We start from the raw sequence: 24893 nt of genomic DNA on the forward strand, positions 1-24893 counted from the left end.
GGCCGAAGGAGCCAATACGCTTGTTTCTGCCAATTGCAGCAAAATACTGAAAGGAAAGTGGGTTTGCCTTCATATTTGATGCAGAACAACTCAGTTAAGCATGGAAATATCATTGCAACAGCTTTTATTTAGCCAGAAATCAAGAGTGTAAGTTTTTATGCGCTTAAAAGCATTTTCAGGCCGAAGGAGCCAATACGCTTGTTTCTGCCAATTGCAGCAAAATACTGAAAGGAAAGTGGGTTTGTCTTCATATTTGACCCAGAACAACTCAGTTCAGCATGGAAATATCATTGCAACAGCTTTTATTCAGCCAGAAATCAAGAGTGTAAGTTTTTATGGGTTTAAAAGCATTTTCAGGCCAAATGAGCTGATTTCTGCCAATTGTAGTAAAATACTAAAAGTAAAGTGGGTTTGCCTTCATATTTGACCCAGAACAACTCAGGTGAGCATGGAAATATCATTGCAACAGCTTTTATTTAGCCAGAAATCAAGAGTGTAAGTTCTTATGTGCTTAAAAGCATTTTCAGGCCGAATGAGCAAATATCCTTGTTTCTGCCAATTGCAGCAAAATACTGAAAGGAAAGTGGGTTTGCCGTCATATTTGACCCAGAATAACTCAGTTCAGCATGGAAATATCATTGCAACAGCTTTTATTCAGCCAGAAATCAAGAGTGAAAGTTTTTTATGCACTTAAAAGCATTTTCAGACCAAATGAGATGATTTCTGCCAATTGCAGCAAAATACTGAAAGGAAAGTGGGTTTGCCTTCATATTTGATCAAGAACAACTCAGTTAAGCATGGAAATATCATTGCAACAGCTTTTATTTAGACAGAAATCAAGAGTGTAAGTTTTTATGCGCTTAAAAGCATTTTCAGGCCGAAGGAGCCAATACGCTTGTTTCTGCCAATTGCAGCAAAATACTGAAAGGAAAGTGGGTTTGCCTTCATATTTGACCCAGAACAACTCAGTTCAGCATGGAAATATCATTGCAACAGCTTTTATTCAGCCAGAAATCAAGAGTGTAAGTTTTTATGTGTTTAAAAGCATTTTCAGGCCGAATGAGCTGATTTCTGCCAATCGTAGTAAAATACTAAAAGTAAAGTGGGTTTGCCTTCATATTTGAACCAGAACAACTCAGTTCAGCATGGAATTATCATTGCAACACATTTTATTTAGCCAGAAATCAAGAGTGTAAGTTTTTATGCACTTAAAAGCATTTTCAGGCCGAATGAGCAAATATGCCTGTTTCTGCCAAATGCAGCAAAATACTGAAAGGAAACTGGGTTTGCCTTCATATTTGAGCCAGAACAACTCAGTTCAGCATGGAAATATCATTGCAACAGGTTTTATTTAGCCAGAAATCAATAGTGTAAGTTTTTATGCGCTTAAAAGCATTTTCAGGCCGAATGAGCAAATATGCTTGTTTCTGCCAATGGCAGCAAAATACTGAAAGGAAAGTGGGTTTGCCTTCATATTTGACCCAGAACAACTCAGTTCAGCATGGAAATATCATTGCAACAGCTTTTATTTAGCCAGAAATCAAGAGTGTAAGTTTTTTTGCGCTTGAAAGCATTTTCAGGACAAATGAGCTGATGTCTGCCAATTGCAGCAAAAAACTGAAGGGAAAGTGTGTTTGCCTTCATATTTGACGCAGAACAACTCAGTTCAGCATGGAAGTATCATTGCAACAGCTTTTATTTAGCCAGAAATCAAGAGTGTAAATTTTTATGCGCTTAAAAGCATTTTCAGGCCGAATGAGCAAATTTGCTTGTTTCTGCCAATTGCAGCAAAATACTGAAAGTAAAGTGGGTTTGCCTTCATATTTGACCCAGAACAACTCAGTTAAGCATGGAAATATCATTGCAAAAGCTTTTATTTAGCCAGATATCAAGAGTGTAAGTTTTTATACGCTTAAAAGCATTTTCAGGCCGAAGGAGCCAATACGCTTGTTTCTGCCAATTGCAGCAAAATACTGAAAGGAAAGTGGGTTTGCCTTCATATTTGACCCAGAATAACTCAGTTCAGCATGGAAATATCATTGCAACAGCTTTTATTCAGCCAGAAATCAAGAGTGAAAGTTTTTTATGCATTTAAAAGCATTTTCAGACCAAATGAGCTGATTTCTGCCAATTGCAGCAAAATACTGAAGGGAATTTGGGTTTGCCTTCATATTTGACCCAGAACAACTCAGTTCAGCATGGAATTATCATTGCAACACATTTTATTTAGCCAGAAATGAAGAGTGTAAGTTTTTATGCGCTTAAAAGCATTTTCAGGCCGAAGGAGCCAATACGCTTGTTTCTGCCAATTGCAGCAAAATACTGAAAGGAAAGTGGGTTTGCCTTCATATTTGACCCAGAACAACTCAGTTCAGCATGGAAATATCATTGCAACAGCTTTTATTCAGCCAGAAATCAAGAGTTTAAGTTTTTATGTGTTTAAAAGCATTTTCAGGCCGAATGAGCTGATTTCTGCCAATTGTAGTAAAATACTAAAAGTAAATTGGGTTTGCCTTCATATTTGACCCAGAACAACTCAGGTGAGCATGGAAATATTATTGCAACAGCTTTTATTTAGCCAGAAATCAAGAGTGTAAGTTCTTATGTGCTTAAAAGCTTTTTCAGGCCGAATGAGCAAATATGCTTGTTTCAGCCAATTGCATCAAAATACTGAAAGGAAAGTGGGTTTGCCTTCATATTTGACCCAGAACAACTAAGTTCAGCATGGAAATATCATTGCAACTGCTTTTATTTAGCCAGAAATCAAGAGTGAAAGTTTTTTATGCACTTAAAAGCATTTTCAGACCAAATGAGCTGATTTCTGCCAATTGCAGCAAAATACTGAAGGGAAATTGGGTTTGCCTTCATATTTAACCCAGAACAACTCAGTTCAGCATGGAAATTTCATTGCAACAGATTTTATTTAGCCAGAAATCAAGAGCGTAAGTTTTTATGAGCTTAAAAGCATTTTCAGGCCAAATGAGCTGATTTCTGCCAATTGCAGCAAAATACTGAAGGGAAAGTGGGTTTACCTTCATATTTGATCCAGAACAACTCAGTTAAGCATGGAAATATCATTGCAAAAGCTTTTATTTAGCCAAAAATCAAGAGTGTAAGTTTTTATGCGCTTAAAAGCATTTTCAGGCCGAAGGAGCCAATACGCTTGTTTCTGCCAATTGCAGCAAAATACTTAAAGGAAAGTGGGTTTGCCTTCATATTTGACCCAGAACAACTCAGTTCAGCATGGAAATATCATTGCAACAGCTTTTATTCAGCCAGAAATCAAGAGTGTAAGTTTTTTATGCATTTAAAAGCATTTTCAGACCAAATGAGCTGATTTCTGCCAATTGTAGTAAAATACTAAAAGTAAAGTGGGTTTGCCTTCATATTTGAACCAGAACAACTCAGTTCAGCATGGAATTATCATTGCAACACATTTTATTTAGCCAGAAATCAAGAGTGTAAGTTTTTATGCGCTTAAAAGTATTTTCAGGCCGAAGCACCCAATACGCTTGTTTCTGCCAATTGCAGCAAAATACTGAAGGGAATTTGGATTTGCCCTCATATTTGACCCAGAACAACTCAGTTCAGCATGGAAATATCATTGCAACAGCTTTTATTTAGCCAGAAATCAAGAGTGTAAGTTTGTATGCGCTTAAAAGTATTTTCAGGCCGAAGCACCCAATACACTTGTTTCTGCCAATTGCAGCAAAATACTGAAAGGAATTTGGATTTGCCTTCATATTTGACCCAGAACAACTCAGTTCAGCATGGAAATATCATTGCAACAGCTTTTATTTAGCCAGAAATCAAGAGTGTAAGTTTTTATGTGCTTAAAAGCATTTTCAGGCCGAAGGAGCCAATACGCTTGTTTCTGCCAATTGCAGCAAAATACTGAAAGGAAAGTGGGTTTGTCTTCATATTTGACCCAGAACAACTCAGTTCAGCATGGAAATATGATTGCAACAGCTTTTATTCAGCCAGAAATCAAGAGTGAAAGTTTTTTATGCACTTAAAAGCATTTTCAGACCAAATGAGATGATTTCTGCCAATTGCAGCAAAATACTGAAGGGAAATTGGGTTTGCCTTCATATTTGACCCAGAACAACTCAGTTCAGCATGGAAGTATCATTGCATCAGCAATTATTTAGCCAGAAATCAAGAGAGTAGGTTTTCATGCGCTTAATAGCATTATCAGGCCGAATGAGCAAATTTGCTTGTTTCTGCCAATTGCAGCAAAATACTGAAAGGAAAGTGGGTTTGCCTTCATATTTGATCAAGAACAACTCAGTTAAGCATGGAAATATCATTGCAACAGCTTTTATTTAGCCAGAAATCAAGAGTGTAAGTTTTTATGCGCTTAAAAGCATTTTCAGGCCGAAGGAGCCAATACGCTTGTTTCTGCCAATTGCAGCAAAATACTGAAAGGAAAGTGGGTTTGCCTTCATATTTGACCCAGAACAACTCAGTTCAGCATGGAAATATCATTGCAACAGCTTTTATTCAGCCAGAAATCAAGAGTGTAAGTTTTTATGTGTTTAAAAGCATTTTCAGGCCGAATGAGCTGATTTCTGCCAATCGTAGTAAAATACTAAAAGCAAAGTGGGTTTGCCTTCATATTTGAACCAGAACAACTCAGTTCAGCATGGAATTATCATTGCAACACATTTTATTTAGCCAGAAATCAAGAGTGTAAGTTTTTATGCGCTTAAAAGTATTTTCAGGCCGAAGGACCCAATACGCTTGTTTCTGCCAAATGCAGCAAAATACTGAAAGGAAAGTGGGTTTGCCGTCATATTTGACCCAGAATAACTCAGTTCAGCATGGAAATATCATTGCAACAGCTTTTATTCAGCCAGAAATCAAGAGTGTAAGTTTTTATGCACTTAAAAGCATTTTCAGGCCGAATGAGCTGATTTCTGCCAATTGTAGTAAAATACTAAAAGTAAAGTGGGTTTGCCTTCATATTTGACCCAGAACAACTCAGTTCAGCATGGAAATATCATTGCAACAGCTTTTATTTAGCCAGAAATCAAGAGTGTAAGTTTTTATACGCTTAAAAGCATTTTCAGGCCAAATGAGCTGATGTCCGCCAATTGCAGCAAAATACTGAAGGGAAAGTGTGTTTGCCTTCATATTTGACGCAGAACAACTCAGTTCAGCATGGAAGTATCATTGCAACAGCTTTTATTTAGCCAGAAATTAAGAGAGCAGGTTTTTATGCGCTTAATAGCATTATCAGGCCGAATGAGCAAATTTGGTTGTTTCTGCCAATTGCAGCAAAATACTGAAAGGAAAGTGGGTTTGTCTTCATATTTGACCCAGAACAACTCAGTTCAGCATGGAAATATCATTGCAACAGCTTTTATTCAGCCAGAAATCAAGAGTGTAAGTTCTTATGTGCTTAAAAGCATTTTCAGGCCGAATGAGCAAATATCCTTGTTTCTGCCAATTGCAGCAAAATACTGAAAGGAAAGTGGGTTTGCCTTCATATTTGACCCAGAACAACTCAGTTCAGCATAGAAATATCATTGCAACAGCTTTTATTTAGCCAGAAATCAAGAGTATAAGTTTTTATGCGCTTAAAAGCATTTTCAGGCCAAATGAGCTGATGTCCGCCAATTGCAGCAAAATACTGAAGGGAAAGTGTGTTTGCCTTCATATTTGACGCAGAACAACTCAGTTCAGCATGGAAGTATCATTGCAACAGCTTTTATTTAGCCAGAAATTAAGAGAGTAGGTTTTTATGCGCTTAATAGCATTATCAGGCCGAATGAGCAAATTTGGTTGTTTCTGCCAATTGCAGCAAAATACTGAAAGGAAAGTGGGTTTGCCTTCATATTTGATGCAGAACAACTCAGTTAAGCATGGAAATATCATTGCAACAGCTTTTATTTAGCCAGAAATCAAGAGTGTAAGTTTTTATGCGCTTAAAAGCATTTTCAGGCCGAAGGAGCCAATACGCTTGTTTCTGCCAATTGCAGCAAAATACTGAAAGGAAAGTGGGTTTGCCTTCATATTTGATGCAGAACAACTCAGTTAAGCATGGAAATATCATTGCAACAGCTTTTATTTAGCCAGAAATCAAGAGTGTAAGTTTTTATGCGCTTAAAAGCATTTTCAGGCCGAAGGAGCCAATACGCTTGTTTCTGCCAATTGCAGCAAAATACTGAAAGGAAAGTGGGTTTGTCTTCATATTTGACCCAGAACAACTCAGTTCAGCATGGAAATATCATTGCAACAGCTTTTATTCAGCCAGAAATCAAGAGTGTAAGTTTTTATGGGTTTAAAAGCATTTTCAGGCCAAATGAGCTGATTTCTGCCAATTGTAGTAAAATACTAAAAGTAAAGTGGGTTTGCCTTCATATTTGACCCAGAACAACTCAGGTGAGCATGGAAATATCATTGCAACAGCTTTTATTTAGCCAGAAATCAAGAGTGTAAGTTCTTATGTGCTTAAAAGCATTTTCAGGCCGAATGAGCAAATATCCTTGTTTCTGCCAATTGCAGCAAAATACTGAAAGGAAAGTGGGTTTGCCGTCATATTTGACCCAGAATAACTCAGTTCAGCATGGAAATATCATTGCAACAGCTTTTATTCAGCCAGAAATCAAGAGTGAAAGTTTTTTATGCACTTAAAAGCATTTTCAGACCAAATGAGATGATTTCTGCCAATTGCAGCAAAATACTGAAGGGAAATTGGGTTTGCCTTCATATTTGACCCAGAACAACTCAGTTCAGCATGGAAGTATCATTGCAACAGCAATTATTTAGCCAGAAATCAAGAGAGTAGGTTTTCATGCGCTTAATAGCATTATCAGGCCGAATGAGCAAATTTGCTTGTTTCTGCCAATTGCAGCAAAATACTGAAAGGAAAGTGGGTTTGCCTTCATATTTGATCAAGAACAACTCAGTTAAGCATGGAAATATCATTGCAACAGCTTTTATTTAGCCAGAAATCAAGAGTGTAAGTTTTTATGCGCTTAAAAGCATTTTCAGGCCGAAGGAGCCAATACGCTTGTTTCTGCCAATTGCAGCAAAATACTGAAAGGAAAGTGGGTTTGCCTTCATATTTGACCCAGAACAACTCAGTTCAGCATGGAAATATCATTGCAACAGCTTTTATTCAGCCAGAAATCAAGAGTGTAAGTTTTTATGTGTTTAAAAGCATTTTCAGGCCGAATGAGCTGATTTCTGCCAATCGTAGTAAAATACTAAAAGTAAAGTGGGTTTGCCTTCATATTTGAACCAGAACAACTCAGTTCAGCATGGAATTATCATTGCAACACATTTTATTTAGCCAGAAATCAAGAGTGTAAGTTTTTATGCGCTTAAAAGTATTTTCAGGCCGAAGGACCCAATACGCTTGTTTCTGCCAAATGCAGCAAAATACTGAAAGGAAAGTGGGTTTGCCGTCATATTTGACCCAGAATAACTCAGTTCAGCATGGAAATATCATTGCAACAGCTTTTATTCAGCCAGAAATCAAGAGTGTAAGTTTTTATGCACTTAAAAGCATTTTCAGGCCGAATGAGCTGATTTCTGCCAATTGTAGTAAAATACTAAAAGTAAAGTGGGTTTGCCTTCATATTTGACCCAGAACAACTCAGTTCAGCATGGAAATATCATTGCAACAGCTTTTATTTAGCCAGAAATCAAGAGTGTAAGTTTTTATGCGCTTAAAAGCATTTTCAGGCCAAATGAGCTGATGTCCGCCAATTGCAGCAAAATACTGAAGGGAAAGTGTGTTTGCCTTCATATTTGACGCAGAACAACTCAGTTCAGCATGGAAGTATCATTGCAACAGCTTTTATTTAGCCAGAAATTAAGAGAGTAGGTTTTTATGCGCTTAATAGCATTATCAGGCCGAATGAGCAAATTTGGTTGTTTCTGCCAATTGCAGCAAAATACTGAAAGGAAAGTGGGTTTGTCTTCATATTTGACCCAGAACAACTCAGTTCAGCATGGAAATATCATTGCAACAGCTTTTATTTAGCCAGAAATCAAGAGTATAAGTTTTTATGCGCTTAAAAGCATTTTCAGGCCGAATGAGCAAATATCCTTGTTTCTGCCAATTGCAGCAAAATACTGAAAGGAAAGTGGGTTTGCCTTCATATTTGACCCAGAACAACTCAGTTCAGCATAGAAATATCATTGCAACAGCTTTTATTTAGCCAGAAATTAAGAGAGTAGGTTTTTATGCGCTTAATAGCATTATCAGGCCGAATGAGCAAATTTGCTTGTTTCTGCCAATTGCAGCAAAATACTGAAAGGAAAGTGGGTTTGCCTTCATATTTGATGCAGAACAACTCAGTTAAGCATGGAAATGTCATTGCAACAGCTTTTATTTAGCCAGAAATCAAGAGTGTAAGTTTTTATGCGCTTAAAAGCATTTTCAGGCCGAAGGAGCCAATACGCTTGTTTCTGCCAATTGCAGCAAAATACTGAAAGGAAAGTGGGTTTGTCTTCATATTTGACCCAGAACAACTCAGTTCAGCATGGAAACATCATTGCAACAGCTTTTATTCAGCCAGAAATCAAGAGTGTAAGTTTTTATGGGTTTAAAAGCATTTTCAGTCCAAATGAGCTGATTTCTGCCAATTGTAGTAAAATACTAAAAGTAAAGTGGGTTTGCCTTCATATTTGACCCAGAACAACTCAGGTGAGCATGGAAATATCATTGCAACAGCTTTTATTTAGCCAGAAATCAAGAGTGTAAGTTCTTATGTGCTTAAAAGCATTTTCAGGCCGAATGAGCAAATATCCTTGTTTCTGCCAATTGCAGCAAAATACTGAAAGGAAAGTGGGTTTGCCGTCATATTTGACCCAGAATAACTCAGTTCAGCATGGAAATATCATTGCAACAGCTTTTATTCAGCCAGAAATCAAGAGTGAAAGTTTTTTATGCACTTAAAAGCATTTTCAGACCAAATGAGATGATTTCTGCCAATTGCAGCAAAACACTGAAGGGAAATTGGGTTTGCCTTCATATTTGACCCAGAACAACTCAGTTCAGCATGGAAGTATCATTGCAACAGCAATTATTTAGCCAGAAATCAAGAGAGTAGGTTTTTATGCGCTTAATAGCATTATCAGGCCGAAGGAGCCAATACGCTTGTTTCTGCCAATTGCAGCAAAATACTGAATGGAAAGTGGGTTTGCCTTCATATTTGACCCAGAACAACTCAGTTCAGCATGGAAATATCATTGCAACAGCTTTTATTCAGCCAGAAATCAAGAGTGTAAGTTTTTATGTGTTTAAAAGCATTTTCAGGCCGAATCAGCTGATTTCTGCCAATCGTAGTAAAATACTAAAAGTAAAGTGGATTTGCCTTCATATTTGAACCAGAACAACTCAGTTCAGCATGGAATTATCATTGCAACACATTTTATTTAGCCAGAAATCAAGAGTGTAAGTTTTTATGCGCTTAAAAGTATTTTCAGGCCGAAGGAGCCAATACGCTTGTTTCTGCCAATTGCAGCAAAATACTGAATGGAAAGTGGGTTTGCCTTCATATTTGACCCAGAACAACTCAGTTCAGCATGGAAATATCATTGCAACAGCTTTTATTCAGCCAGAAATCAAGAGTGTAAGTTTTTATGTGTTTAAAAGCATTTTCAGGCCGAATCAGCTGATTTCTGCCAATCGTAGTAAAATACTAAAAGTAAAGTGGATTTGCCTTCATATTTGAACCAGAACAACTCAGTTCAGCATGGAATTATCATTGCAACACATTTTATTTAGCCAGAAATCAAGAGTGTAAGTTTTTATGCGCTTAAAAGTATTTTCAGGCCGAAGGACCCAATACGCTTGTTTCTGCCAAATGCAGCAAAATACTGAAAGGAAAGTGGGTTTGCCGTCATATTTGACCCAGAATAACTCAGTTCAGCATGGAAATATCATTGCAACAGCTTTTATTCAGCCAGAAATCAAGAGTGTAAGTTTTTATGCACTTAAAAGCATTTTCAGGCCGAATGAGCTGATTTCTGCCAATTGTAGTAAAATACTAAAAGTAAATTGGGTTTGCCTTCATATTTGACCCAGAACAACTCAGTTCAGCATGGAAATATCATTGCAACAGCTTTTATTTAGCCAGAAATCAAGAGTGTAAGTTTTTATGGGCTTAAAAGCATTTTCAGGCCAAATGAGCTGATGTCCGCCAATTGCAGCAAAATACTGAAGGGAAAGTGTGTTTGCCTTCATATTTGACGCAGAACAACTCAGTTCAGCATGGAAGTATCATTGCAACAGCTTTTATTTAGCCAGAATTTAAGAGAGTAGGTTTTTATGCGCTTAATAGCATTATCAGGCCGAATGAGCAAATTTGCTTGTTTCTGCCAATTGCAGCAAAATACTGAAGGGAAATTGGGTTTGCCTTCATATTTGACCCAGAACAACTCAGTTCAGCATGGAAGTATCATTGCAACAGCAATTATTTAGCCAGAAATCAAGAGAGTAGGTTTTTATGCGCTTAATAGCATTATCAGGCCGAATGAGCAAATTTGCTTGTTTCTGCCAATTGCAGCAAAATACTGAAAGGAAATTGGGTTTGCCTTCATATTTGATCCAGAACAACTCAGTTAAGCATGGAAATATCATTGCAACAGCTTTTATTTAGCCAGAAATCAAGAGTGTACGTTTTTATGCGGTTAAAAGCATTTTCAGGCCGAAGGAGCCAATACGCTTGTTTCTGCCAATTGCAGCAAAATACTGAATGGAAAGTGGGTTTGCCTTCATATTTGACCCAGAACAACTCAGTTCAGCATGGAAATATCATTGCAACAGCTTTTATTCAGCCAGAAATCAAGAGTGTAAGTTTTTATGTGTTTAAAAGCATTTTCAGGCCGAATCAGCTGATTTCTGCCAATCGTAGTAAAATACTAAAAGTAAAGTGGGTTTGCCTTCATATTTGAACCAGAACAACTCAGTTCAGCATGGAATTATCATTGCAACACATTTTATTTAGCCAGAAATCAAGAGTGTAAGTTTTTATGCGCTTAAAAGTATTTTCAGGCCGAAGGACCCAATACGCTTGTTTCTGCCAAATGCAGCAAAATACTGAAAGGAAAGTGGGTTTGCCGTCATATTTGACCCAGAATAACTCAGTTCAGCATGGAAATATCATTGCAACAGCTTTTATTCAGCCAGAAATCAAGAGTGTAAGTTTTTATGCACTTAAAAGCATTTTCAGGCCGAATGAGCTGATTTCTGCCAATTGTAGTAAAATACTAAAAGTAAATTGGGTTTGCCTTCATATTTGACCCAGAACAACTCAGTTCAGCATGGAAATATCATTGCAACAGCTTTTATTTAGCCAGAAATCAAGAGTGTAAGTTTTTATGGGCTTAAAAGCATTTTCAGGCCAAATGAGCTGATGTCCGCCAATTGCAGCAAAATACTGAAGGGAAAGTGTGTTTGCCTTCATATTTGACGCAGAACAACTCAGTTCAGCATGGAAGTATCATTGCAACAGCTTTTATTTAGCCAGAAATTAAGAGAGTAGGTTTTTATGCGCTTAATAGCATTATCAGGCCGAATGAGCAAATTTGCTTGTTTCTGCCAATTGCAGCAAAATACTGAAAGGAAAGTGGGTTTGCCTTCATATTTGATGCAGAACAACTCAGTTAAGCATGGAAATATCATTGCAACAGCTTTTATTTAGCCAGAAATCAAGAGTGTAAGTTTTTATGCGCTTAAAAGCATTTTCAGGCCGAAGGAGCCAATACGCTTGTTTCTGCCAATTGCAGCAAAATACTGAAAGGAAAGTGGGTTTGTCTTCATATTTGACCCAGAACAACTCAGTTCAGCATGGAAATATGATTGCAACAGCTTTTATTCAGCCAGAAATCAAGAGTGAAAGTTTTTTATGCACTTAAAAGCATTTTCAGACCAAATGAGATGATTTCTGCCAATTGCAGCAAAATACTGAAGGGAAATTGGGTTTGCCTTCATATTTGACCCAGAACAACTCAGTTCAGCATGGAAGTATCATTGCATCAGCAATTATTTAGCCAGAAATCAAGAGAGTAGGTTTTCATGCGCTTAATAGCATTATCAGGCCGAATGAGCAAATTTGCTTGTTTCTGCCAATTGCAGCAAAATACTGAAAGGAAAGTGGGTTTGCCTTCATATTTGATCAAGAACAACTCAGTTAAGCATGGAAATATCATTGCAACAGCTTTTATTTAGCCAGAAATCAAGAGTGTAAGTTTTTATGCGCTTAAAAGCATTTTCAGGCCGAAGGAGCCAATACGCTTGTTTCTGCCAATTGCAGCAAAATACTGAAAGGAAAGTGGGTTTGCCTTCATATTTGACCCAGAACAACTCAGTTCAGCATGGAAATATCATTGCAACAGCTTTTATTCAGCCAGAAATCAAGAGTGTAAGTTTTTATGTGTTTAAAAGCATTTTCAGGCCGAATGAGCTGATTTCTGCCAATCGTAGTAAAATACTAAAAGTAAAGTGGGTTTGCCTTCATATTTGAACCAGAACAACTCAGTTCAGCATGGAATTATCATTGCAACACATTTTATTTAGCCAGAAATCAAGAGTGTAAGTTTTTATGCGCTTAAAAGTATTTTCAGGCCGAAGGACCCAATACGCTTGTTTCTGCCAAATGCAGCAAAATACTGAAAGGAAAGTGGGTTTGCCGTCATATTTGACCCAGAATAACTCAGTTCAGCATGGAAATATCATTGCAACAGCTTTTATTCAGCCAGAAATCAAGAGTGTAAGTTTTTATGCACTTAAAAGCATTTTCAGGCCGAATGAGCTGATTTCTGCCAATTGTAGTAAAATACTAAAAGTAAAGTGGGTTTGCCTTCATATTTGACCCAGAACAACTCAGTTCAGCATGGAAATATCATTGCAACAGCTTTTATTTAGCCAGAAATCAAGAGTGTAAGTTTTTATACGCTTAAAAGCATTTTCAGGCCAAATGAGCTGATGTCCGCCAATTGCAGCAAAATACTGAAGGGAAAGTGTGTTTGCCTTCATATTTGACGCAGAACAACTCAGTTCAGCATGGAAGTATCATTGCAACAGCTTTTATTTAGCCAGAAATTAAGAGAGCAGGTTTTTATGCGCTTAATAGCATTATCAGGCCGAATGAGGAAATTTGGTTGTTTCTGCCAATTGCAGCAAAATACTGAAAGGAAAGTGGGTTTGTCTTCATATTTGACCCAGAACAACTCAGTTCAGCATGGAAATATCATTGCAACAGCTTTTATTCAGCCAGAAATCAAGAGTGTAAGTTCTTATGTGCTTAAAAGCATTTTCAGGCCGAATGAGCAAATATCCTTGTTTCTGCCAATTGCAGCAAAATACTGAAAGGAAAGTGGGTTTGCCTTCATATTTGACCCAGAACAACTCAGTTCAGCATAGAAATATCATTGCAACAGCTTTTATTTAGCCAGAAATCAAGAGTATAAGTTTTTATGCGCTTAAAAGCATTTTCAGGCCAAATGAGCTGATGTCCGCCAATTGCAGCAAAATACTGAAGGGAAAGTGTGTTTGCCTTCATATTTGACGCAGAACAACTCAGTTCAGCATGGAAGTATCATTGCAACAGCTTTTATTTAGCCAGAAATTAAGAGAGTAGGTTTTTATGCGCTTAATAGCATTATCAGGCCGAATGAGCAAATTTGGTTGTTTCTGCCAATTGCAGCAAAATACTGAAAGGAAAGTGGGTTTGCCTTCATATTTGATGCAGAACAACTCAGTTAAGCATGGAAATATCATTGCAACAGCTTTTATTTAGCCAGAAATCAAGAGTGTAAGTTTTTATGCGCTTAAAAGCATTTTCAGGCCGAAGGAGCCAATACGCTTGTTTCTGCCAATTGCAGCAAAATACTGAAAGGAAAGTGGGTTTGCCTTCATATTTGATGCAGAACAACTCAGTTAAGCATGGAAATATCATTGCAACAGCTTTTATTTAGCCAGAAATCAAGAGTGTAAGTTTTTATGCGCTTAAAAGCATTTTCAGGCCGAAGGAGCCAATACGCTTGTTTCTGCCAATTGCAGCAAAATACTGAAAGGAAAGTGGGTTTGTCTTCATATTTGACCCAGAACAACTCAGTTCAGCATGGAAATATCATTGCAACAGCTTTTATTCAGCCAGAAATCAAGAGTGTAAGTTTTTATGGGTTTAAAAGCATTTTCAGGCCAAATGAGCTGATTTCTGCCAATTGTAGTAAAATACTAAAAGTAAAGTGGGTTTGCCTTCATATTTGACCCAGAACAACTCAGGTGAGCATGGAAATATCATTGCAACAGCTTTTATTTAGCCAGAAATCAAGAGTGTAAGTTCTTATGTGCTTAAAAGCATTTTCAGGCCGAATGAGCAAATATCCTTGTTTCTGCCAATTGCAGCAAAATACTGAAAGGAAAGTGGGTTTGCCGTCATATTTGACCCAGAATAACTCAGTTCAGCATGGAAATATCATTGCAACAGCTTTTATTCAGCCAGAAATCAAGAGTGAAAGTTTTTTATGCACTTAAAAGCATTTTCAGACCAAATGAGATGATTTCTGCCAATTGCAGCAAAATACTGAAGGGAAATTGGGTTTGCCTTCATATTTGACCCAGAACAACTCAGTTCAGCATGGAAGTATCATTGCAACAGCAATTATTTAGCCAGAAATCAAGAGAGTAGGTTTTCATGCGCTTAATAGCATTATCAGGCCGAATGAGCAAATTTGCTTGTTTCTGCCAATTGCAGCAAAATACTGAAAGGAAAGTGGGTTTGCCTTCATATTTGATCAAGAACAACTCAGTTAAGCATGGAAATATCATTGCAACAGCTTTTATTTAGGCAGAAATCAAGAGTGTAAGTTTTTATGCGCTTAAAAGCATTTTCAGGCCGAAGGAGCCAATACGCTTGTTTCTGCCAATTGCAGCAAAATACTGAAAGGAAAGTGGGTTTGCCTTCATATTTGACCCAGAACAACTCAGTTCAGCATGGAAATATCATTGCAACAGCTTTTATTCAGCCAGAAATCAAGAGTGTAAGTTTTTATGTGTTTAAAAGCATTTTCAGGCCGAATGAGCTGATTTCTGCCAATCGTAGTAAAATACTAAAAGTAAAGTGGGTTTGCCTTCATATTTGAACCAGAACAACTCAGTTCAGCATGGAATTATCATTGCAACACATTTTATTTAGCCAGAAATCAAGAGTGTAAGTTTTTATGCGCTTAAAAGTATTTTCAGGCCGAAGGACCCAATACGCTTGTTTCTGCCAAATGCAGCAAAATACTGAAAGGAAAGTGGGTTTGCCGTCATATTTGACCCAGAATAACTCAGTTCAGCATGGAAATATCATTGCAACAGCTTTTATTCAGCCAGAAATCAAGAGTGTAAGTTTTTATGCACTTAAAAGCATTTTCAGGCCGAATGAGCTGATTTCTGCCAATTGTAGTAAAATACTAAAAGTAAAGTGGGTTTGCCTTCATATTTGACCCAGAACAACTCAGTTCAGCATGGAAATATCATTGCAACAGCTTTTATTTAGCCAGAAATCAAGAGTGTAAGTTTTTATACGCTTAAAAGCATTTTCAGGCCAAATGAGCTGATGTCCGCCAATTGCAGCAAAATACTGAAGGGAAAGTGTGTTTGCCTTCATATTTGACGCAGAACAACTCAGTTCAGCATGGAAGTATCATTGCAACAGCTTTTATTTAGCCAGAAATTAAGAGAGTAGGTTTTTATGCGCTTAATAGCATTATCAGGCCGAATGAGCAAATTTGGTTGTTTCTGCCAATTGCAGCAAAATACTGAAAGGAAAGTGGGTTTGTCTTCATATTTGACCCAGAACAACTCAGTTCAGCATGGAAATATCATTGCAACAGCTATTATTCAGCCAGAAATCAAGAGTGTAAGTTCTTATGTGCTTAAAAGCATTTTCAGGCCGAATGAGCAAATATCCTTGTTTCTGCCAATTGCAGCAAAATACTGAAAGGAAAGTGGGTTTGCCTTCATATTTGACCCAGAACAACTCAGTTCAGCATAGAAATATCATTGCAACAGCTTTTATTTAGCCAGAAATCAAGAGTATAAGTTTTTATGCGCTTAAAAGCATTTTCAGGCCAAATGAGCTGATGTCCGCCAATTGCAGCAAAATACTGAAGGGAAAGTGTGTTTGCCTTCATATTTGACGCAGAACAACTCAGTTCAGCATGGAAGTATCATTGCAACAGCTTTTATTTAGCCAGAAATTAAGAGAGTAGGTTTTTATGCGCTTAATAGCATTATCAGGCCGAATGAGCAAATTTGCTTGTTTCTGCCAATTGCAGCAAAATACTGAAAGGAAAGTGGGTTTGCCTTCATATTTGATGCAGAACAACTCAGTTAAGCATGGAAATGTCATTGCAACAGCTTTTATTTAGCCAGAAATCAAGAGTGTAAGTTTTTATGCGCTTAAAAGCATTTTCAGGCCGAAGGAGCCAATACGCTTGTTTCTGCCAATTGCAGCAAAATACTGAAAGGAAAGTGGGTTTGTCTTCATATTTGACCCAGAACAACTCAGTTCAGCATGGAAACATCATTGCAACAGCTTTTATTCAGCCAGAAATCAAGAGTGTAAGTTTTTATGGGTTTAAAAGCATTTTCAGTCCAAATGAGCTGATTTCTGCCAATTGTAGTAAAATACTAAAAGTAAAGTGGGTTTGCCTTCATATTTGACCCAGAACAACTCAGGTGAGCATGGAAATATCATTGCAACAGCTTTTATTTAGCCAGAAATCAAGAGTGTAAGTTATTATGTGCTTAAAAGCATTTTCAGGCCGAATGAGCAAATATCCTTGTTTCTGCCAATTGCAGCAAAATACTGAAAGGAAAGTGGGTTTGCCGTCATATTTGACCCAGAATAACTCAGTTCAGCATGGAAATATCATTGCAACAGCTTTTATTCAGCCAGAAATCAAGAGTGAAAGTTTTTTATGCACTTAAAAGCATTTTCAGACCAAATGAGATGATTTCTGCCAATTGCAGCAAAATACTGAAAGGAAATTGGGTTTGCCTTCATATTTGATCCAGAACAACTCAGTTAAGCATGGAAATATCATTGCAACAGCTTTTATTTAGCCAGAAATCAAGAGTGTAAGTTTTTATGCGCTTAAAAGCATTTTCAGGCCGAAGGAGCCAATACGCTTGTTTCTGCCAATTGCAGCAAAATACTGAATGGAAAGTGGGTTTGCCTTCATATTTGACCCAGAACAACTCAGTTCAGCATGGAAATATCATTGCAACAGCTTTTATTCAGCCAGAAATCAAGAGTGTAAGTTTTTATGTGTTTAAAAGCATTTTCAGGCCGAATCAGCTGATTTCTGCCAATCGTAGTAAAATACTAAAAGTAAAGTGGATTTGCCTTCATATTTGAACCAGAACAACTCAGTTCAGCATGGAATTATCATTGCAACACATTTTATTTAGCCAGAAATCAAGAGTGTAAGTTTTTATGCGCTTAAAAGTATTTTCAGGCCGAAGGACCCAATACGCTTGTTTCTGCCAAATGCAGCAAAATACTGAAAGGAAAGTGGGTTTGCCGTCATATTTGACCCAGAATAACTCAGTTCAGCATGGAAATATCATTGCAACAGCTTTTATTCAGCCAGAAATCAAGAGTGTAAGTTTTTATGCACTTAAAAGCATTTTCAGGCCGAATGAGCTGATTTCTGCCAATTGTAGTAAAATACTAAAAGTAAATTGGGTTTGCCTTCATATTTGACCCAGAACAACTCAGTTCAGCATGGAAATATCATTGCAACAGCTTTTATTTAGCCAGAAATAAAGAGTGTAAGTTTTTATGGGCTTAAAAGCATTTTCAGGCCAAATGAGCTGATGTCCGCCAATTGCAGCAAAATACTGAAGGGAAAGTGTGTTTGCCTTCATATTTGACGCAGAACAACTCAGTTCAGCATGGAAGTATCATTGCAACAGCTTTTATTTAGCCAGAAATTAAGAGAGTAGGTTTTTATGCGCTTAATAGCATTATCAGGCCGAATGAGCAAATTTGCTTGTTTCTGCCAATTGCAGCAAAATACTGAAAGGAAAGTGGGTTTGCCTTCATATTTGATGCAGAACAACTCAGTTAAGCATGGAAATATCATTGCAACAGCTTTTATTTAGCCAGAAATCAAGAGTGTAAGTTTTTATGCGCTTAAAAGCATTTTCAGGCCGAAAGAGCCAATACGCTTGTTTCTGCCAATTGCAGCAAAATACTGAATGGAAAGTGGGTTTGCCTTCATATTTGACCCAGAACAACTCAGTTCAGCATGGAAATATCATTGCAACAGCTTTTATTCAGCCAGAAATCAAGAGTGTAAGTTTTTATGTGTTTAAAAGCATTTTCAGGCCGAATCAGCTGATTTCTGCCAATCGTAGTAAAATACTAAAAGTAAAGTGGGTTTGCCTTCATATTTGAACCAGAACAACTCAGTTCAGCATGGAATTATCATTGCAACACATTTTATTTAGCCAGAAATCAAGAGTGTAAGTTTTTATGCGCTTAAAAGTATTTTCAGGCCGAAGGACCCAATACGCTTGTTTCTGCCAAATGCAGCAAAATACTGAAAGGAAAGTGGGTTTGCCGTCATATTTGACCCAGAATAACTCAGTTCAGCATGGAAATATCATTGCAACAGCTTTTATTCAGCCAGAAATCAAGAGTGTAAGTTTTTATGCACTTAAAAGCATTTTCAGGCCGAATGAGCTGATTTCTGCCAATTGTAGTAAAATACTAAAAGTAAATTGGGTTTGCCTTCATATTTGACCCAGAACAACTCAGTTCAGCATGGAAGTATCATTGCAACAGCTTTTATTTAGCCAGAAATTAAGAGAGTAGGTTTTTATGCGCTTAATAGCATTATCAGGCCGAATGAGCAAATTTGCTTGTTTCTGCCAATTGCAGCAAAATACTGAAAGGAAAGTGGGTTTGCCTTCATATTTGATGCAGAACAACTCAGTTAAGCATGGAAATATCATTGCAACAGCTTTTATTTAGCCAGAAATCAAGAGTGTAAGTTTTTATGCGCTTAAAAGCATTTTCAGGCCGAAAGAGCCAATACGCTTGTTTCTGCCAATTGCAGCAAAATACTGAAAGGAAAGTGGGTTTGTCTTCATATTTGACCCAGAACAACTCAGTTCAGCATGGAAATATCATTGCAACAGCTTTTATTCAGCCAGAAATCAAGAGTGTAAGTTTTTATGCGCTTAAAAGCATTTTCAGGCCGAAGGAGCCAATACGCTTGTTTCTGCCAATTGCAGCAAAATACTGAAAGGAAAGTGGGTTTGTCTTCATATTTGACCCAGAACAACTCAGTTCAGCATGGAAATATCATTGCAACAGCTTTTATTCAGCCAGAAATCAAGAGTGTGAGTTTTTATGGGTTTAAAAGCATTTTCAGGCCAAATGAGCTGATTTCTGCCAATTGTACTAAAATACTAAAAGTAAAGTGGGTTTGCCTTCATATTTGACCCAGAACAACTCAGGTGAGCATGGAAATATCATTGCAACAGCTTTTATTTAGCCAGAAATCAAGAGTGTAAGTTCTTATGTGCTTAAAAGCATTTTCAGGCCGAATGAGCAAATATCCTTGTTTCTGCCAATTGCAGCAAAATACTGAAAGGAAAGTGGGTTTGCCTTCATATTTGACCCAGAACAACTCAGTTCAGCATGGAAATATCATTGCAACAGCTTTTATTCAGCCAGAAATCAAGAGTGTAAGTTTTTTTGTGTTTAAAAGCATTTTCAGGCCGAATGAGCTGCTTTCTGCCAATTGTAGTAAAATACTAAAAGTAAAGTGGGTTTGCCTTCATATTTGACCCAGAACATCTCAGTTCAGCATGGAAATATCATTGCAACAGCTTTTATTCAGCCAGAAATCAAGAGTGTAAGTTTTTATGCGCTTAAAAGCATTTTCAGGCCGAAGGAGCCAATACGCTTGTTTCTGCCAATTGCAGCAAAATACTGAAAGGAAAGTGGGTTTGCCTTCATATTTGACGCAGAACAACTCAGTTCAGCATGGAAGTATCATTGCAACAGCTTTTATTTAGCCAGAAATTAAGAGAGTAGGTTTTTATGCGCTTAATAGCATTATCAGGCCGAATGAGCAAATTTGGTTGTTTCTGCCAATTGCAGCAAAATACTGAAAGGAAAGTGGGTTTGTCTTCATATTTGACCCAGAACAACTCAGTTCAGCATGGAAATATCATTGCAACAGCTTTTATTTAGCCAGAAATCAAGAGTATAAGTTTTTATGCGCTTAAAAGCATTTTCAGGCCGAATGAGCAAATATCCTTGTTTCTGCCAATTGCAGCAAAATACTGAAAGGAAAGTGGGTTTGTCTTCATATTTGACCCAGAACAACTCAGTTCAGCATGGAAATATCATTGCAACAGCTTTTATTCAGCCAGAAATCAAGAGTGTAAGTTTTTATGTGTTTAAAAGCATTTTCAGGCCGAATCAGCTGATTTCTGCCAATCGTAGTAAAAAACTAAAAGTAAAGTGGGTTTGCCTTCATATTTGAACCAGAACAACTCAGTTCAGCATGGAATTATCATTGCAACACATTTTATTTAGCCAGAAATCAAGAGTGTAAGTTTTTATGCGCTTAAAAGTATTTTCAGGCCGAAGGACCCAATACGCTTGTTTCTGCCAAATGCAGCAAAATACTGAAAGGAAAGTGGGTTTGCCGTCATATTTGACCCAGAATAACTCAGTTCAGCATGGAAATATCATTGCAACAGCTTTTATTCAGCCAGAAATCAAGAGTGTAAGTTTTTATGCACTTAAAAGCATTTTCAGGCCGAATGAGCTGATTTCTGCCAATTGTAGTAAAATACTAAAAGTAAATTGGGTTTGCCTTCATATTTGACCCAGAACAACTCAGTTCAGCATGGAAATATCATTGCAACAGCTTTTATTTAGCCAGAAATCAAGAGTGTAAGTTTTTATGGGCTTAAAAGCATTTTCAGGCCAAATGAGCTGATGTCCGCCAATTGCAGCAAAATACTGAAGGGAAAGTGTGTTTGCCTTCATATTTGACGCAGAACAACTCAGTTCAGCATGGCAGTATCATTGCAACAGCTTTTATTTAGCCAGAAATTAAGAGAGTAGGTTTTTATGCGCTTAATAGCATTATCAGGCCGAATGAGCAAATTTGCTTGTTTCTGCCAATTGCAGCAAAATACTGAAAGGAAAGTGGGTTTGCCTTCATATTTGATGCAGAACAACTCAGTTAAGCATGGAAATATCATTGCAACAGCTTTTATTTAGCCAGAAATCAAGAGTGTAAGTTTTTATGCGCTTAAAAGCATTTTCAGGCCGAAAGAGCCAATACGCTTGTTTCTGCCAATTGCAGCAAAATACTGAAAGGAAAGTGGGTTTGTCTTCATATTTGACCCAGAACAACTCAGTTCAGCATGGAAATATCATTGCAACAGCTTTTATTCAGCCAGAAATCAAGAGTGTAAGTTTTTATGCGCTTAAAAGCATTTTCAGGCCGAAGGAGCCAATACGCTTGTTTCTGCCAATTGCAGCAAAATACTGAAAGGAAAGTGGGTTTGTCTTCATATTTGACCCAGAACAACTCAGTTCAGCATGGAAATATCATTGCAACAGCTTTTATTCAGCCAGAAATCAAGAGTGTGAGTTTTTATGGGTTTAAAAGCATTTTCAGGCCAAATGAGCTGATTTCTGCCAATTGTACTAAAATACTAAAAGTAAAGTGGGTTTGCCTTCATATTTGACCCAGAACAACTCAGGTGAGCATGGAAATATCATTGCAACAGCTTTTATTTAGCCAGAAATCAAGAGTGTAAGTTCTTATGTGCTTAAAAGCATTTTCAGGCCGAATGAGCAAATATCCTTGTTTCTGCCAATTGCAGCAAAATACTGAAAGGAAAGTGGGTTTGCCTTCATATTTGACCCAGAACAACTCAGTTCAGCATGGAAATATCATTGCAACAGCTTTTATTCAGCCAGAAATCAAGAGTGTAAGTTTTTTTGTGTTTAAAAGCATTTTCAGGCCGAATGAGCTGCTTTCTGCCAATTGTAGTAAAATACTAAAAGTAAAGTGGGTTTGCCTTCATATTTGACCCAGAACATCTCAGTTCAGCATGGAAATATCATTGCAACAGCTTTTATTCAGCCAGAAATCAAGAGTGTAAGTTTTTATGCGCTTAAAAGCATTTTCAGGCCGAAGGAGCCAATACGCTTGTTTCTGCCAATTGCAGCAAAATACTGAAAGGAAAGTGGGTTTGTCTTCATATTTGACCCAGAACAACTCAGTTCAGCATGGAAATATCATTGCAACAGCTTTTATTCAGCCAGAAATCAAGAGTGTAAGTTTTTATGGGTTTAAAAGCATTTTCAGGCCGAATGAGCTGATTTCTGCCAATTGTAGCAAAATACTGAAAGGAAAGTGGGTTTGCCTTCATATTTGACCCAGAACAACTCAGTTCAGCATGGAAATATCATTGCAACAGCTTTTATTCAGCCAGAAATCAAGAGTGTAAGTTTTTATGCACTTAAAAGCATTTTCAGGCCGAATGAGCTGATTTTTGCCAATTGTAGTAAAATACTAAAAGTAAATTGGGTTTTCCTTCATATTTGACCCAGAACAACTCAGTTCAGCATGGAAATATCATTGCAACAGCTTTTATTTAGCCGGAAATCAAGAGTGTAAGTTTTTATGGGCTTAAAAGCATTTTCAGGCCAAATGAGCTGATGTCCGCCAATTGCAGCAAAAAACTGAAGGGAAAGTGTGTTTGCCTTCATATTTGACGCAGAACAACTCAGTTCAGCATGGAAGTATCATTGCAACAGCTTTTATTTAGCCAGAAATTAAGAGAGTAGGTTTTTATGCGCTTAATAGCATTATCAGGCCGAATGAGCAAATTTGCTTGTTTCTGCCAATTGCAGCAAAATACTGAAAGGAAAGTGGGTTTGCCTTCATATTTGATGCAGAACAACTCAGTTAAGCATGGAAATATCATTGCAACAGCTTTTATTTAGCCAGAAATCAAGAGTGTAAGTTTTTATGCGCTTAAAAGCATTTTCAGGCCGAAAGAGCCAATACGCTTGTTTCTGCCAATTGCAGCAAAATACTGAAAGGAAAGTGGGTTTGTCTTCATATTTGACCCAGAACAACTCAGTTCAGCATAGAAATATCATTGCAACAGCTTTTATTCAGCCAGAAATCAAGAGTGTAAGTTCTTATGTGCTTAAAAGCATTTTCAGGCCGAAGGAGCCAATACGCTTGTTTCTGCCAATTGTAGTAAAATACTAAAAGTAAAGTGGGTTTGCCTTCATATTTGACCCAGAACATCTCAGTTCAGCATGGAAATATCATTGCAACAGCTTTTATTCAGCCAGAAATCAAGAGTGTAAGTTTTTATGTGTTTAAAAGCATTTTCAGGCCGAATCAGCTGATTTCTGCCAATCGTAGTAAAATACTAAAAGTAAAGTGGGTTTGCCTTCATATTTGAACCAGAACAACTCAGTTCAGCATGGAATTATCATTGCAACACATTTTATTTAGCCAGAAATCAAGAGTGTAAGTTTTTATGCGCTTAAAAGCATTTTCAGGCCGAAGAAGCCAATACGCTTGTTTCTGCCAATTGCAGCAAAATACTGAAAGGAAAGTGGGTTTGCCTTCATATTTGACCCAGAACAACTCAGTTCAGCATGGAAATATCATTGCAACAGCTTTTATTCAGCCAGAAATCAAGAGTGTAAGTTTTTTTGTGTTTAAAAGCATTTTCAGGCCGAATGAGCTGATTTCTGCCAATTGTAGTAAAATACTAAAAGTAAAGTGGGTTTGCCTTCATATTTGACCCAGAACAACTCAGTTCAGCATGGAAATATCATTGCAACAGCTTTTATTTAGCCAGAAATCAAGAGTGTAAGTTTTTATGCGCTTAAAAGCATTTTCAGGCCAAATGAGCTGATGTCCGCCAATTGCAGCAAAATACTGAAGGGAAAGTGTGTTTGCCTTCATATTTGACGCAGAACAACTCAGTTCAGCATGGAAGTATCATTGCAACAGCTTTTATTTAGCCAGAAATTAAGAGAGTAGGTTGTTATGCGCTTAATAGCATTATCAGGCCGAATGAGCAAATTTGCTTGTTTCTGCCAATTGCAGCAAAATACTGAAAGGAAAGTGGGTTTGCCTTCATATTTGATACAGAACAACTCAGTTCAGCATGGAAATATCATTGCAACAGCTTTTATTTAGCCAGAAATCAAGAGTGTAAGTTTTTATGGGTTTAAAAGCATTTTCAGGCCGAATGAGCTGATTTCTGCCAATTGTAGTAAAATACTAAAAGGAAAGTGGGTTTGCCTTCATATTTGATGCAGAACAACTCAGTTAAGCATGGAAATATCATTGCAAAAGCTTTTATTTAGCCAGAAATCAAGAGTGTAAGTTTTTATGCGCTTAAAAGCATTTTCAGACCGAAGGAGCCAATACGCTTGTTTCTGCCAATTGCAGCAAAATACTGAAAGGAAAGTGGGTTTGTCTTCATATTTGACCCAGAACAACTCAGTTCAGCATGGAAATATCATTGCAACAGCTTTTATTCAGCCAGAAATCAAGAGTGTAAGTTTTTATGTGTTTAAAAGCATTTTCAGGCCGAATGAGCTGATTTCTGCCAATTGAAGTAAAATACTAAAAGTAAAGTGGGTTTGCCTTCATATTTGACCCAGAACAACTCAGGTGAGCATGGAAATATCATTGCAACAGCTTTTATTTAGCCAGAAATCAAGAGTGTAAGTTCTTATGCGCTTAAAAGCATTTTCAGGCCGAATGAGCTGATGTCTGCCAATTGCAGCAAAATACTAAAAGTAAAGTGGGTTTGCCTTCATATTTGAACCAGAACAACTCAGTTCAGCATG

This window comes from Channa argus, unplaced genomic scaffold (assembly GCF_033026475.1).
Source record: "Channa argus isolate prfri unplaced genomic scaffold, Channa argus male v1.0 Contig005, whole genome shotgun sequence".
NCBI lineage: Eukaryota > Metazoa > Chordata > Actinopteri > Anabantiformes > Channidae > Channa > Channa argus.